Source organism: Pelophylax lessonae (genome assembly GCF_965119305.1).
Source record: "Pelophylax lessonae genome assembly, chromosome: 3".
Lineage (NCBI taxonomy): Eukaryota > Metazoa > Chordata > Amphibia > Anura > Ranidae > Pelophylax > Pelophylax lessonae.
In genome coordinates, this window is record NC_138770.1 from 369,344,247 (window position 1) to 369,358,830 (window position 14,584).

At 45.5% G+C, this 14,584-nt stretch overlaps 2 protein-coding genes across 2 annotated transcripts in view; one reads left to right on the forward strand and one right to left on the reverse strand.

Annotated features, from left to right (window-relative positions):
- Window positions 1–14,584, forward strand: part of PM20D2 (peptidase M20 domain containing 2) — a gene marked incomplete at its 5' end in the record, with an annotated part of 183,730 nt that overhangs the window by 125,404 nt on the left and 43,742 nt on the right. The window lies entirely within an intron of this gene.
- The window catches only part of LOC309550842 (gamma-aminobutyric acid receptor subunit rho-1-like), a 171,517-nt gene that overhangs the window by 52,817 nt on the left and 104,116 nt on the right, over window positions 1–14,584 (reverse strand). The window lies entirely within an intron of this gene.

Here is a 14,584-nt window from a genome sequence, read left to right on the forward strand (position 1 = left end):
CCGAGAATCTTGTTCTTTATTTTAAGCAAAAAAATTGTGACTCTCATTTTATCCAGAATCGTGCAGCTCTAGTATACAGTATATTGTCTTTCTTTGTCTGGACTGAAAACAATAAAATTGTCATTTTTTTTACGGTAAATATCAAATATTGCATATTGATATTGAACATTCCCCTATTCAGTCAACAGGTGAAGCTGTAGTTTCCTTATTAGATCATTGTCATTATTATTTTAAAGGTGTGCTGAAAGAAGCTTCTTGTTTAACCACTTAAGCCCCGGAGGATTTGGCTGCTCAAAGACCAGACCCCTTTTTTCAACTTGGCACTGTGTGATTTTAACTGACAATTGCGCGGTCATGCAATGCTGTACCTAAACAAAATTTACGTCCTTTTTTTTCCACAAACAGAGCTTTCTTTTGGTGGTATTTGATCACCTCTGCGCTTTTTATTTTTTGCGATATTAATAAAAAAAGAGCGAAAATTTTGCAAAAAAATGACATTTTCAAATTTGTCTTTTAAAAAATATCCAATATACTCAATTTATGTCATTTTTTTGCCCAAAATATATTTAGCTACATGTCTTTGACAAAAAAAAAAAATCGATGAAAAAAATTTTGGTGGCCCAAAAGAAACTGCGCAAAATTGGTGATATTCGATAATAAATTAATCAATCAAATTGTCATAAATTAATTAAATATATTAAATATATATAAGAGGAATTGCTTCCATAGTGCAAGCTGCAATAAAAACGTATAAAACGCATAAATGTGAAAAGAGTGGAATAAATTGCGCTCAACACTTAAAACACAACCAAAAGGTGCTTGTGTGCATAAATATGTGAATAAATGGTTAATAAATGGTTATAAATAAATAAATATACAGAATCCTAAATGTGAAAAAAGTCCTTGGTAAATAAATATATCAACAGTCTTTAAAAGTGCCCAGTGCAATACAAATCTCTCAGCAATGACTGAATATCACTCCAACTTCAAGTGAGGGACCTCCACCTTAAGAGACTTTTCTCCACCCAGTGCTCGGGGTAAATACTTCTTACCAAAGCTGGTGGACCCCTTAATTACAGGGGGTCTAAAGCAGCGTAAATGGTCCACAAATGCCTCCAAGCTATCCTTCAGGTCCCTTGATATATGGCTCAGCTCGCATAAGGAACTCCAAGTATTTCAGGATATTGTGGGGAGAAAGATAAGGAAACTCCAATAGTGTAGTATGTTCTGATAATTAGGGTTTATTAATGAAATTGCACTTACTCAAACATTAGAATCAAATGCCTTCATGCAGTAAATGCAGCATGGGTTCGGTGTACGGGACGCTCCTCTGCTCCTGCGTATCACCAACCCGGAACTCCACGGTCTCACGTTCCCTAAACGTGAGACCATGGAGTTCCGGGTTGGTGATACGCAGGAGCAGAGGAGCGTCCCGTACACCGAACCCATGCTGCATTTACTGCATGAAGGCATTTGATTCTAATGTTTGAGTAAGTGCAATTTCATTAATAAACCCTAATTATCAGAACATACTACACTATTGGAGTTTCCTTATCTTTCTCCCCACAATATCCTGAAATACTTGGAGTTCCTTATGCGAGCTGAGCCATATATCAAGGGACCTGAAGGATAGCTTGGAGGCATTTGTGGACCATTTACGCTGCTTTAGACCCCCTGTAATTAAGGGGTCCACCAGCTTTGGTAAGAAGTATTTACCCCGAGCACTGGGTGGAGAAAAGTCTCTTAAGGTGGAGGTCCCTCACTTGAAGTTGGAGTGATATTCAGTCATTGCTGAGAGATTTGTGTTGCACTGGGCACTTTTAACCACTTAAGCCCCGGAGGATTTGGCTGCTAAACGACCAGAGGGTATTTTGCGATTCGGCACTGCGTGACTTTAACGGACAATTGCGCGGTCGTGCGACGCTTTACCTAAACGAATTTGGCGTCCTTTTTTTCCCACAAACAGAGCTTTCTTTTGGTGGTATTTGATCACCTGTGCGATTTTTTGATCACGCGCTATAAACAAAAAAAGAGCGTAAATTTTGCAAAAATAGCAATATTTTTCCCTTTTTTTTATATGAAATTCCCCCAAAAAAAAATGTAAAAATCAAAATTTTTTAATATTTTCGGCCAATTTGTTTTATGCTACCTATGTTTGGTAAAAAAAATCGCAAAAAGCGTATTTTGATTGGTTTGCGCAAAAGTTATTGCGTTTACTAACAAAGGGAAAGATTTTTGTCATTTTTGTTGTTTTTTTTTTTAACGCGTAATGGCGGCGATCTGCGATTTTTTTTGCGGTACTGCGACATTGCGGCGGACAGATCGGACCCTTGACTGACATTTTTGACACTTTTGGGGTTACCAGTGACATTTCTACAGTAATCAGTGCTATATATATGCACTGTTACTGTAAAAATACACTGGTAGTGAAGGGGTTAACTTTATTTGAGAGGGAGGGGCTGTGTGTGTCCCTAGGGGCGTGATTCTAACTGTGATTGGCTGTGGCTTCAACTGTATGCAGAGTGATCAATGGATCTACATAGTAGATCCATGTGATCATCTCTCATACAGAGAGGAGAATGACAGGCAGCTTGTTTACACAAGCTGCCTGACTTTCTCCCTCTCCCCCGCCGATCGCAGAGTGGCCGGCGGCGATCGGGTCCGCCGGTCACACGCGCGGGGGGGTCCGTGACCACGCGGGAGCGCGCCTCCGGCGGCGCGCGCTCGCTCCCTAAACCCTCACAGGCGAGCGACGTAGACCTACGTCACTTTGCCTGTGAGGGGCTGACCGCCGCCGTAGATAGTCGTGCGGCGGTCGGCAAGTGGTTAAAGACTGTTGATATATTTATTTACCAAGGACTTTTTTCACATTTAGGATTCTGTATATTTATTTATTTATAACCATTTATTAACCATTTATTCACATATTTATGCACACAAGCACCTTTTGGTTGTGTTTTAAGTGTTGAGCGCAATTTATTCCACTCTTTTCACAAAAAAAAAAAATCAATGAGCGTATTTTTATTGGTTTGCGCAAAAGTTATAGCGTCTACAAACTATGGTGTAAATACTGAAATTTACGCAGCTTTAATTTCTGACTGCCTATCTCATTTCATGAAGTGCTAAAATGGCAGGGCAGTACAAAACCCCCCAAACTACCACTTTTTGGAAAGTAGACATCCTAAGAAATGTCCTGAGAGGCATGTTGAGCTCATTGAATATTTCATTTTTTTGTCACAGGTGTTTGAAAAATGACTAAAAAAAATGTATTTATTTTTATTTACACAAATGTGTCATTGAAATTATATATTGCTCACACATGCCATGGGTATATGTGTAATTACACCCCAAAATATATTCTGCTGCTTCTCCTGAGTACAGGGATACCACATATGTGAGACTTTTTGGGAGCCTAGCAGTGTACGGAAGCCCGAAAACAAATCACCACCATCAGAATTTCAAAGGGCGTACATTTTTCATTGCATTTTCTCACTACCTATAATGGTTTAGGAGGTCCTGAAATGTCAAGATATCACAAACCCCCCCCCAAATGACCCCATTTTGTAAAGTAGACACCCCAAGCTGTTTGCTGAGAGGCATGGTGAGTCCATGGAATATTTTATATTTTGCCACAAGTTTTGGGAAAATTACAATTTTTTTTTTTTACACAACATTGTCACTAAAAGATACATTTCTCACACATGACATGGGTATATGTGGAATGACACCCCAAAATACATTCTGCCGCTTCTCCTGAGTATGGGGATGCCCCATGTGTGAGACTTTTTGGGAGCCTAGCTGTGTACAGGACGGCAAAAGCCAATCAACACTCCAAAATTCCAAGATAGCACAAACCTCCACCCAAATGACCCCATTTTGGAAAGTAGACACCCCAAGCTATTTGCTGAGAGGCATGGTGAGTCCATGGAATATTTTATATTTTGCCACAAATTCCGGGAAATATATATATATATATATATATATATATATATATATATATATATTTTTTTTTACACAAAGTTGTCAGTAAATGATATATTGCTCACACATGCCATGGGTATATGTGGAATGACACCCCAAAATACATTCTGCTGCTTCTCCTGAGTACAGGGATACCCCATGTGTGAGACTTTTTTGCAGTCTAGCCGAGTACAGGTCCCCGAAACCAATCGACACTTTCAGGCTTTCCAAGGGCGTAAATTGTTGATTTCACTCCTGACTACCTATCACAGTTTCGGAGGCAATGAAATGCCGAGACAGCACAACCCCCCCCCCCCCCAAATGACCCCTTTTCGGAAAGTAGACACCCTAAGCTATTTGCAGAGAGGCATGTTGAGTGTTTTGCAGATCTCACTTTTTGTCACAAAGTTTTGGAAATTGAAAAAAGAGGAAAAAAATGCATTTTCCTGTTTTTTTCTTCATTTTCCAAAAAAATGAGAGCTGCAAAATACTCACCATGCCTCTCAGCAAATAGATTGCAGTGTCTACTTTGCAAAATGGGGTCATTTGGGGGGGGGGGGGGGTTTGTGCCATCTTGGCTTTTTATGGACTTCAAAAGTGTGATAGGTAGTAAGGAGTGAGATCAACAATTTACGCCCTTAGAAAGCCAGAAGGTGCGGATTGGTTTTCCGGGTCCTGCACGCCGATAGACTGGCAAAAAGTCTCACACATGGGGTATCCCTGTACTCAGGAGAAGCAGAAGAATGTATTTTTGGGTGTCCTTTCACATATACAGATGGCATGTGTGAGCATTATATCATTTACTGACAACTTTGTGTAAAAAAAAATAAATAAATAAATAAACAATTTTCCCGAAACTTGTGGCAAAATATAAACTATTCCATGGACTCACCATGCTTCTCAGCCAATAGCTCGGAGTGTCTACTTTGCAAAATGGGGTCATTTGGGGGGGTTTTGTGCTATCTTGAAATTTCAGGGCCTCTGAAACTGTGACAGGTAGTCAGGGGTAAAATCAGCAATTTACGCCATTAGAAAACCTGAAGATGTGGATTGGTTTTCGGGGTCGCGTACACAGCTAGGCTGCCAAAAAGTCTCACACATGTGGTATCCCTGTACTCAGGAGAAGCAACAGAATGTATTTTGGGGTGTCATTTCACATATTCCCATGGCATGCGTAAGCAATATATCATTTAGTGACAACTTTCTGTAAAAAAACAACAAAAAAAAAAAGAAATAATAATTTTCCAGACACTTGTGGCAAAATATAAAATATTCCACGGACTCACCATGCCTCTCAGCAAATAGCTTTGGGTGTCTACTTTTCAAAAAGGGGTCATTTGGGGGGTGTTTGAACTGTCCCGGCATTTTATGCTCAATCTTATCCACACATCACCCACTCTAACCACTTGAAAACCAAGCCTTTTCTGTGACTTTTTGTTTACATGAAAAAATATTTCTTTCCTGACAGACTCCATGGCAGCATACGTTCGGGTAGGCCCCGCCTCCTCTCCTACCTCATAGGACCCCACTCCCATAAATCTTTGCTCCCTTTCAGCATCAGTGTTCTTTTTCCGTCCTCCTCATACATACGGTGTTATGTTCCTACTATGTCAGTCCTATACTTTGAAGCAGAAGGGGTCGTAGAGCCTCCGCTAAGCCCTGGCTATTAGCAGGGTATGGAGGGGGCAATGGAAGAGACCCCTTGCAGGAGCTTGGGGGTCTGGCCGAGAGAGCCCTGCTGCCGCGGGTGGCCTAAATTTGCCCGAAGATATGGACCGGTGGTGCGCCTCTGGGACCCTTCTCTGCTCTGGGCAGGGTGGTAAGCCCTGTTATGGGACATCTTTTTTACTTCATTTTACTTCAGTGCTTATTCCTATGTGTCAGTGTCTTTAGGATGTTACTCAATGTGTCTTGGTTGAGTGCGGTTTTCTTAGCTGGGTTTCAAATTTTTTCACAGTCCGCTTTATTCCCCTGCTATCTGTGTCCGGCGGCTCCCGGTCTCGCCGTGGCCGCGTCTGCGGCCGCCGCTTCCGGGTTGCGCGGCACTTCTGCCGCGTGACGTCACTCGCGCATGCGCGGTAGCGTTCGGCGGCCGCGAGGCGGCATATTTAAAGCCGGTTGTTTGTCAGAGCTGGTGGGAAGGTCGGCACGTTGATACAGCCTCCCCCAGACTCTGACTGGCGTTATACAGGTAAGAATCGTAATTTTAAAAGGATTTTTTGGCAGTTTTGCTTCACTTAGAAAATCTTGGTACAAAGTGTGTCTTTTTATATCTGGCTGTAGGAAGAGTTTTTTTTTTTTTTCGCCTTCTGTTGTTGTGATCATGGACGCTTCTCCGCCCCCTAGTGGCCAGCCCGCTCATACCAGGTATGTGCTGGGCATTTAAGGGGGGGGGGAGGTCTCTGTGTTTGCTCTTATGTATCGCTACATATCTCTCTCTTCTAGGTCTGATCAGCAGCCTAACGCACGCAGCGATGACAGACGTTCAAAGTCGCATCACCGGCACTCCTCATCTAGGTCCAGACGCAACTCCCCCCATAATAGGGGACGTGATGGCAAAACTTCTGGTTCAACACATCATGGCCGTTCTGAGCGCCCGCACGGGAAGAAATGCTGGGGATGTGGTACCATAGTAACGGATGGTTCCTCTCTGTGTAAACCCTGTTATGCCCAAGCTACGGGTGAAAGGGAGAAGTCGGACCATCATATTGAGGAAGTGGTACGCAGAGTCCTCAAAGACTCTCTAGCTGAGTTACAGAAGCCGAGTACTTCTGCAAGGCCATCCCACTCTCCGGAAAGAGATCTTCTGGTTCAGGATCCTTTTGAGTCCTCCCAACCTAGCCATCCTTCTATCCTTCCGTCAGAGTCCGAATCTGATTCAGTTGACTCCGGTTCAGGATTTGAGTTCAGCCTTGTCTCCCCTCTAGTAAAAGCGGTGAGAGAAGCCCTTGATTGGGAAGAACCAGCTGTCTCCTCCCCGAAACAACGAAAATATTTCAAACAGCTATGCAAAGAGCGCTTGGACTTTCCATTCCTAGGGGAGCTGGGAGATATAATTTCAGAAGAGTGGAGCAAAGTGGAAAAGGAAAATTCCCTGACCACAAAAATGGCGAAGTTGTATCCATTTAAACAAGAAAAGGTGAAGTACCTGGAATCTTCTCCAAGTGTGGATGCAGCTGTGATGCGTTTGGTCAAGCATGTCACCCTTCCAATGGAGGATACAGCTTCCGTTGGATAGGAGGATCGACGCTGACCTTAAACGGGCATACCTTTCAGCGGGCATGGCATGTAAATCAGCTTTGGCTTTGGCTACAATTTCAAAAGCCATGGAAGTATGGATTAATGCTCTTGAGGGCACTCTTGGAGGAGTCTCGGAAGAAGTACTCCAGAGCTCCCCAATCCAGGAGCTGAAGATGGCTGCGGGCTTCCTGGGGGAGGCATCTTTAGACACCATTCGCCTTCTGGCTCGAGTTATGCTAGCTACTGTTACGGCTAAACGTGCTCTTTGGCTTCGTCCTTGGGTTGCCGATGCTGCGTCCAAACAGGCATGGTGCCGGATTCCCTTTGAGGGTTCTTCCCTCTTTGGGAACAAATTGGATGCAGCCATAACTCGGGCCACGGGTGGAAAATCTGGGTTCCTCCCTCAGGATAAACGCCCAGGCGCTCAGAAGCGCTCTTTCCCGAGAAGACAATCCACTAATCGTTCCAGGGAAGCACGCAGCTACAGGCCAGGCAAGTCCTACGGAAGAGGTTGGAAGTCAAGGCAATCCACCTTCCAGAAAGGCTCAAAAGGCCCTTCGTCTGGTGACCGGGAGGCCACCAAATCCTTTTGAGGTTGGGCCCTTCCAGGCCTTCCTGGTAGGGGCCAGGTTGCTCCTATTTCGGGATGTCTGGGCGGCCTCGATCCAGGATCCCTGGGTTTTAAATATCGTGTCCCAGGGGCATGCGTGGGCGTTCAACAACGTTCCCAAACCCAGGTTTGTCGCAACCTCACTTCCTCCTTCGGCAGAAAAAAAGAAGGTTCTTCTCGCTTATGTGGACACCTTACTGGCTCAGCGAGCCGTTGTGCCAGTTCCTGATACAGAACGAGGATTGGGAGTCTATTCACCTTTGTTCCTCGTCCAGAAGAAGAACGGCACCTGGCGCCCGGTAATAGACCTTACATATCTCAACAGGTCTATCCATCAAGAAAGGTTCAAAATGGAGTCCCTAGTCACAATACAGCATTCGATTCTCCCAGGAGATTGGTTGGCATCGATCGACCTAAAAGACGCGTACTTCCACGTTCCTGTGGCAAGAGAGTACCATCAGTTCCTCCGGTTTGCTGTAGGTCATGCTCACATGCAATTTACGTGTCTTCCCTTTGGGCTCTCAACTTCGCCTCGCACGTTCTCCAAGACCTTGCTGGCGGTTGTGGCTCTCATCAGGACCAGAGGTGTCAGATTGCATCATTATCTGGACGATCTCCTCCTTCTGTCTCAGGACAGACGTCAGTTACTCTCGCATCTGGAGCAGGTGATCTCTACGCTTCAGGAATTCGGCTGGATTCTGAATCTAGAAAAGAGCCATCTGGTGCCTACGCAGTCGCTGGTGTTTCTTGGGGCACTGTTCAACACGGTGAAGTGCACCATTTCCCTGCCAGAAGAGAAAATTCCAGTAGTCCAGAGCAGGGTGGCTCTCGCTCTCGCTGCCTCTCGTCTCACTGCTCGTTAGTGTCTAAAGGTAGTAGGGACGCTCGTAGCCACCTCACCCATGGTGAAGTGGGCTATGTGGAAGCTGAGACCCTTCCAGAAGGGGTTTCTCCAACAGAGGACGACGGAGAACTTGTCACAAGTTATTCACCTGACCCCATTCATGAAGGGGTGCCTTCCCTGGTGGTTACGCCGTACAAATCTGACCAACTGCCACTCAATCGCTCCAATTTCCTGGATTACGATAACCTCCGATGCCAGCAGTACCGGTTGGGGAGCCCACTGTCTGTCAGAAGTGGCACAAGGCAGATGGAACTTTCCCGGTCACGGAGTGGTGTCCAACATTCTAGAACTACGAGCTGCCCTCAAAGCCCTTCAGGCTTTTCACCATCTGACGCAAGGGGCCTCAGTGCTGCTAAGGATGGACAACACCACGGCAGTGGCTTATGTCAAGAGGCAGGGAGGAACGTGCAGCATGTCTCTCCTCCAAGAAACAGAGCCGATTATGACATGGGCTCAGCATCATCTGGCCAATCTTTCAGCGGTCTTTGTTCCGTGGAAGCAGACTTCCTATCCCGTTTCCAACTAGACAACAACGAGTGGTCCCTCCATCAGGAGATGTTCAACTGGGTCCTGTCCCTGGGGATTTCGCCAGAAGTGGATCTGTTTGCGAGTCCACGCAACAAGAAGCTTTGGAAGTACTACACGAGGTTCAGAGATCCTCGGGCCTTCGGAGTGGATGCCCTCACGGACAGATGGAACTTCCAGTCTGCTTATGCTTTTCCACCAGTACCAATAGTACTCCAATTCCTGAGGAGACTGAAGATGGAGGAAGTAGAGATCGTGGCAATAATCCCCTTCTGGCCCAACAGGCCATGGTTTCCCTTGCTGACCCTTCTCAGCTTCAGGGATCCAATCCCTCTACCTCTCAGGTCGGACCTTCTATCTCAGGGTCCTACTCTGCACCCATGCCCTGCACGTCTGCACCTCAGGGCTTGGTTCTTGAGAGGGGGAGGTTGGAAGCTCTCGGATGTCCAGAAGAGGTGATCCCGACTCTCATGAGTTCAAGAAGACCTAGCACCAACAGGGTATATGAAAGGATATGGGCCAGGTTCATGAGTCATCAGGCCCAGAGGTCAGGTCCAGTAGGTACACCTACTATTCAGCAGATTCTAAGTTTCTTGCAATCTGGTCTGGATTTGTCCCTCTCAGTTAGTTCTCTCCGGGTGCAAGTTTCCGCCATTTCAGCCTTCACCGGAATTCAGTGGGCAAGTCATCATCTGATTCAGCAATTTTTTAAGGGCGCAGTCAGGCTCAGGCCTCAGAGAAGGCCGAGATTTCCAAAATGGGATCTTCCATTAGTTTTGGACTTTTTTTCTTCAAAGGAAGTTGCCTCCATGTCAATCAAGGAGCTTACGTTGAAGACAGCATTTTTGGTGGCTATTACCTCCGCTAAGAGGGTTTCTGAGATACACAATTTAGGTTACAAAGAGCCTTTTTTGCCCTTCTTTCAAGACAGAGTGGTCCTAATCCCTATGCTGGGGTCAAATCCAAAAGTGACCTCTGTCTTCCACGAAAATGCTGAGATAGTTCTTCCCACTTTCAGAACTGATGAGGAATCTCCAGTCCATCCTCTAGACGTGGGCAACACTCTAAGTCAATATTTAGAAGCCACATCATCCTTTTGCCAATCGGATTTCCTTTTCGTTCTTCTCCATGGCAAAAAGAAGGGTATGCGTGCATCTTCTAGAGCAGTGGCTGCGTGGATTGTTCAGGCTATCCAATGGGCGTAGAGAGCAAAGGGCTTGGCTCCTCCAGAGGCGATTACAGCTCACTCTACAAGAAGCGTCGCTACGTCTTGGGCAGCTTCCAAACACGTCGCGCCTGACGTGATCTGCAAAGCAGCATCCTGGTCATCTGTCAATACCTTCCTTTCCCATTATTGTATTGAACCTGCCGCTTTATCTTCCGTTAATTTTGGCGTTCAAGTCTTGTCAGTTGACAGTGCCAATTAAAGTTTTCTTTGTTCATCATCTTCCCACCTGGGAGTGTATAGCGAGTTATTTCCCGAACGTATGCTGCCATGGAGTCTGTCAGGAAAACAGAAAATTGATATCAAATACTTACCGTAATTTTCCTTTCCTGATGGACTCCATGGCAGCAGGAGTCCCCTCCCAATTCCTGAGTAGGCTAGTTACAGAACACTGATGCTGAAAGGGAGCAAAGATTTATGGGAGTGGGGTCCTATGAGGTAGGAGAGGAGGCGGGGCCTACCCGAACGTATGCTGCCATGGAGTCCATCAGGAAAGGAAAATTACGGTAAGTATTTGATATCAATTTTCCGTTTTTTAAATAGAAAATTACTTTGAACCCCCAAACATTATATATTTCTTTAAAGCAGAGGCCCTATAGAATAAAATGGTGGATGTTGCAAATTTTTTTGTCATACGGTATTTGCGCACAGATTTTCCAAACGCAATTTCTGTGAAAAAAATACATTTTTTAAATTTATTGCACAAATACACTATATAATTCCAATTTGTTTGGTAAAATTTAAAAGATGATCTTATGCTGAGTACATAGATACCAAACATGACATGCTTTAAAAATTGCGCACGTACATTTTTAAAAACCTTTAAAAGTCTTTACAGTTTACCACTTTAGACTTACAGAGGAGGTCTACTGCAATAATTACTGCACTCGACCTGGCGTTCGCGGCGATACCTCACATGCATGCTGCAATTGCGGTTTACATATGTCACTAGACCAACGCTTGCGTGCGCCATTGCGCGCAAGCACGGGGGGACAGGGGGGGGGCTTGATTTTTTTTCTGCTTTTTTATGTTATTTTGACACCTTTCCATTCATTTTTTTTTAATAATTTTTATTGTTATCACAGTTAATTTAAATATCCCCTATGATAGCAATCTGTAGTGACAGGTACTCTTTTTTTAAAAAAATTGGGGTCTTTTAGACTCTAGATCTCTCCTCTGACCTTAATGCATCTGACCACACCAAAATTATTGGCGTGTTTATTTCTGGCGAAACAGAAGTCATGAAATGCTCGTAGCTTATCTTAGGCCATAGAGATGATTGGAGCCATTCTCATCTCCAATTAGCTCTATGGTTAGATAATTGAACCACCGGCTGCACTCTCGGGTTAACCGGTGGGACAGGAGAGCCTGAGAAAAACCACGGAAGGCTGCGGACGGTGGCGGTGGGGGGGGTGAGTCCCCTCCCACTGCATGTAAAAGCAGTCTAGCGGCCAATTACCTGCTAGGATTGCTTTTACATGTAAGCCGACCGCTGGCTGTAAAAAACGATACCAAGATGATGCCTAAATCTGCAGGCATCATCCTGGTATAACCACTCAAAGTCCAGCAACGTACCAGTACATTGCTGGTCCTTGTTTGGCATATAGGTTTTTTTTTTTTCATGCAGCCTGTGGGCTGAACGAAAAAAAAGAGAACCTATCAGAAATCAGCACAGGAATAATGCGTAGTATTACTCATCATTAACCGCCCAAACAACCACCCACTGAATTTAATGATGGGTATACACGACACTATCCACGTATACCAAAATAGGATTTTAACTGCAGTGCTGAAATCAGAAAATCACCACAGCTGCTGCCAGCAAAGGTATCCATATATGCTGAGCGCAAACGCTGTTTGTGTCAGAATATATAAAATCAATGTCGTGGCAGCCGACGAGTACCTGCAAGAGAAACAGGTCACAAAAGAATGAAAAAACAAACAAAGGACATTAAAAGTACAGTAGGAAGAGTAGAAGAACATATAAAATGACTGACACAACAACAGTTATTGGATCCTTTTATTTTTCTTTCTAACTGTTGTTCCTTGATTTGGGACTGCGATCTTCCAGCTTGGGTCTCTCAAAATGTCGATGGACATCCAACATCTTTCGAGACCCTGTGTTTGTGTGCCCTACACTGTGTCGTGCTGTACCCTACACTAAAACTCCACTAGTGTATGGTAGCGCTCGAAACATTCCCCAATGCAGAGACCAGGTTGGTCAGGACATTTGGGACAATAATAACGGGTGTCACGCCTACATCCGCGCCTGCTACAGACACGGCATCGTCTTTGGGGTCGTCTTTGGGTAGGGGTACTCGGGAGGACATAAGGAAAATGTCTCTCATGCAGCCGGCTCACTGCATCTGGAAGGGGAAGTTGGGCAGGCATGCCTCCTGGGTACAGGTAGGCAAGGATGATCGCTTCCTGGAATTCCCGGAAGGATCCAGTTCGTCCTGATGCCCTGTATAGGACAAAGGCATTCAGCATAGCCAATTGGTAAAGGTAAACAGACACTTTTTTGTACCAGCGTCTGGTTTACGGGCAACTAAATACGGCGCCAAAAGCTGGTCGTTAAGGTCCACCCCTCCCATATTAAGGTTATATTCGTGGACACAGAGGGGTTTCTCCATAACGCCAGTTGCCGTAGTAATTTGGATCGTCGTGTCTGCGTGAAGGGAGGACAGAACATAAACATCCCGTGTATCCTTCCACTTCACCGCAAGCAATTTGTCCGTTTTCAAGCAGGCTCTCGCCCCCCGACTAAGACGGGAATTTACAAGCCGTTGGGGGAAGCGCCGGCGATTAGGTCGCACGGTGCCACATGCGCCAATTTGTAATTCGAGCAGGTGACTAAATAGTGGCACGCTTGTGTAAAAGTTGTCCACGTGCAAATGGTACCCCTTTCCGGATAAGGGTGACACCAAGTCCCAAACAATCTTACCACTGCTCCCTATGTAGTCTGGGCAGTTCAGGGGCTCCACACAGCTATCTTTTCCCTCATAGACCCGGAAACTAACTGTATAACCTGTGGCCCTGTCACACAATTTATACAGTTTGACCCCGTATCTGGCACGCTTGCTGGGGAGGTACTGTTTCATAGCAAGGCGGCCAGTAAATTTAATCAGGGACTCGTCAACGCAGACAACTTGTTCGGGGGTAAACAAGGCTGCAAACCGCTGATTGAAGTGGTCAAAGAGGGGCTGAATTTTGTGGAGCCGATCATATTCAGGGTCTCCCCGAGGACGACAGATTTCATTGTCGCTGAAATGCATAAATCGCAGAATTTGCTCGTATCTCCCCCTGGACATGGAGGCAGAGTACATGCGCATATGGTGAACTGGGCTAGTGGACCAATATAGCTGCAATTCACTCTGTTTAGTTATGCCCATGTGGAGGGAAAGGCCCAGAAATATTTTAAAATCGGAAACCGTTATAGGTTTCCAGCCGAATGGTCTGGCAAGGGGCGAATTTGGCTGGCGGTGATGAATTGTTGTGCATATAAATTTGATTGATCCACAATAGATCTGTAAAGATCTTCCGTGAAGAACAGCTCAAAAAAGTTCAGGGGCGTAAAACCAGCTGTCTCCACGTGGATTCCAGGTTGGGAAGTGAATGGGGGAAGTACTGGCGCTGTAGAATCAGTGGGTTGCCAATTGGGATATGCCAGCGCATCAGGGAGGACACTATGGGCTCTACGGGCCTGTCTACGAATACGCGGTGGCTGCGGGCCACTACTTGTGCTAGCCACCGCACCAGCTTCAACTGCACTTAGGGGACTCGCCACGTCACCAGGTGATACTGCAGTGCTGGTTGTACTAGGTCCAGGGTGTATTAGGCCGCTGGCGCTTGCCAGGTCGCCAGAAGGATGAGCGGCACTAGTACCCACACTCTGCTCCATACGAGCACCCTGCGATTCCTGCATCTCAACAACTCCAGAATGGGGTCGGGTACGTCTGGGTCTAACAGGGACCCATCTGTCGTCGGAGCTATCTGTCAGGGAGCCGCTGCTGTCATCTGGTTCGTATACTAACAGTAATTCGGCCACTGTAGCTTCCCCATCGCTATCAGATGACACGGCCAGTATACTATAAGCCTCTTCACCACTGTACAAACGTTT